Here is a 2879-nt window from a genome sequence, read left to right on the forward strand (position 1 = left end):
CTTTGGACATGCAAGCTACCGAAAGTGACTTCCATTAAACTCTCGTCTGAATCAATGCGAAGAAAGAAGAAAGCTACGAGTTAACCTTAGTCTATTTCCCACAAATATTTTTATACAATTTTATGATATAAAAGGCTAAGTGGGCTAGCGTAATCAATATAAGTGCCAATTAATCGTCTATATTGCAAATGGAGGCAAAAGAATCTGCTGGGCTAAAAACAAAGGGAATTAATGGGCTAACACATTGAAACTAGTACTCAAAAGATTAGACTATTTTTGGGGGACCGTTAAGAGCTAGACAAGTAACAGGCTTACTGAGCACTTTCCAGGAAATAAGGTATGCTATGGAGCATGGCGAAGCCTGATGAGAGAAATATTGGTGAGGCAAAGGCAATGGTATCAACTAGCTTGTTTAAGTTTACTGGTAAATATCATGAGTTTCTAACCAAAAAATATCTGCTGCTATTGGGAAGGTGATAATTAAGAAGTAGGCAGGTTGGCAAGTATACGGTATTCACTGGACCTAAAAATCCGGAACGGAGAAATCAAATGCTGCTGCAATTTTTTGCCTACGATCCATCTCAGAAGCCGATGTATGAGGGCAAAGCAAACCAGATGGGAATTCATCTTTAGGTATATATTTTGCGAGTCAAGAAAAAAGCCTTGCATCCAATTGATGCCTTTTCAACGATTATGCATTGTCTATTACCAAATGATGTAAAGATCAGGGGATATGAAAAGAAAATTGAAAAAAGCGAATGTGTAAATCATCCTGTGACTTCAGAAAGAGAGCAGTTAAGTTACGTATTTGGACAGTCAATGGGAATAATGAGGTGTTTCTTAGAGAGGAAAAATCCTCGTCACTTAGGAGCTTATAATTTATGCAGAGGTAAAAAACAGCACCTATGCAGGATGAGGCAGGAGAGATGTTAGTGCGATCTATGGAAAACTGAAGTCATTTTTCAACTAAACCTCTTCTTTGAAAACGTTATTACTGTGCATCCCGATGATGTTTATTTATGATGTGTAGGAAGGGGAGGCTGTAGGAGAGGAAAAAACGGATAATCGTCAGGAGCCTAAAATTTAGAATACAAATAATTCACTTGCGACCTAATGCTTCGTAGTTTACTTTTCCCGAGCCTTAATTTACATAGGGCTCTAACTGTGACCTATTCATAATTCCGGCTCCTTTCCTGTAATCTTGTAACGCATCCAGGATTCACCTTCAAAAGAAAATATTTAAACATAGCAATGGGCCTCCCCTATCGTAATCAGAGCGTACAAGTGGGAAAAGGCAACTGAGACTTGAGAAGTAAAAAGATGTAAAATAGGTGAAAAACATTCCAGACTGCAAGAACGTATTCCATAACAGTTCTTTAACTTCAAGGAAACCAGACAAAAACTACGATTAATGCTAGAAAATCGCGCTTTATTTATCCCCTTTCGATTGATCAAGGCAGATTGGATTTAATCTGACTATCCCGGGGGTACTATGGATGCTTCGGGGGAGAAAAATTTAGGTTCTTCCGTAAAGAAGTCTTCTATCACTTTGAAAGGCAACTTTCCTAGAATGCATACTGTCTTCACTCAAAGCATTTTTGCGACACACTGGTGTAAGGCCAGTTGTATTAGCTGTCGAACAAATGAATTGAGATATTTTGTTGTTCACAATCTGGTCGTAACTTTGCAGCTCAAATTGCTATGAATTGCTCAAAAAGGTGGCACTAAGAATTTGTTAAATTTCGGACAATTTTCCGTTATTGTTGACTTGTGTATGTGCTCACTTCGCTTAACTCCACATTTGCTGTAAGTAGTGCATTACCTCTACTTCTGCTTATTTGTACATTGTTGCCATCTTTTATTCTGCCTTCTTAAAAGGTCATTTGAAGAATGCCGAAATGAGGAATAACATCCGTTCCTGTGTATATATGGGTGCACATTCATTTAATGTCTTATAGAAAGCGAGTCTTTTTAACAGGTAGGATCTCAATCTACCAGTGGAACTACCTATAAATGTTAATCGAACCCAAGTCTGCTGATTTAATAAGAAGGCAGGAATTCGCCCTCCTAGAAGCATCACTTAAGTAACGGTGTAGGAGGTGATCTACCTCCATTTTACTCCAAAAGCAGCATTTAAGGAGCTATGCACATCTTCTTAACTGGATAAACCACTACACCACCGACTGGATAATAAGCACTCCTCTCTTTCATCAAAGCAACCTCATTGCTTGTGAAGCAGTTGAGAAGTTGAGGGTTGCCGGGTTAAGTAATGTGACACGTAAAGCATCAGGTGTTGCTTGTTTAAATGTCTTAAGGTATCCTTTGGAGAACAGCCACGTTTGTCATTTCTAAATTGTGAGGGACATCCACACATTCATATTATTACCGCATTCAAACAAGTACCACAAAAGGCATTAGTTTACCTAAACTGAAGATGAGGGAGACAAATCGATTGTGCCTTGCAGGATCATCGTTGCCTCCGTCACTACAACTTTCCTCTTTAGATCCACACATCCAGATCTCATAGCAGTGCACAGTAATAAGAGTAGTAAAGCAATGGCCTCGCACATAAATCAGTGCTGAAGGCTATTATCTCAGCGGCCCTCGTCCCTCAATTCCAAAATATATCATAATGCTTTGGGCACAAATGGGATGGTGATAGTTAATTATTGAGAAGTGGGATTGATGGGTACAAAATCTTGCAGTTACTCACTAAATTTATTTGTAATTTTTTCTGTTCTAAAAAGATGGCTACAATGATTTAACTGCTTGACTCACTTTCCACGTTAGAAGGACCTCTCGATCATGGTTCCTTAAACATAGTCATTGTAATTATGAAGAACTTAATGCATTGCGCTTGTTATATCGGCTAAATATTT

Source organism: Echinococcus granulosus, assembly GCF_000524195.1.
Source record: "Echinococcus granulosus chromosome Unknown EG_S00247, whole genome shotgun sequence".
Taxonomy (NCBI): Eukaryota; Metazoa; Platyhelminthes; class Cestoda; order Cyclophyllidea; family Taeniidae; genus Echinococcus; species Echinococcus granulosus.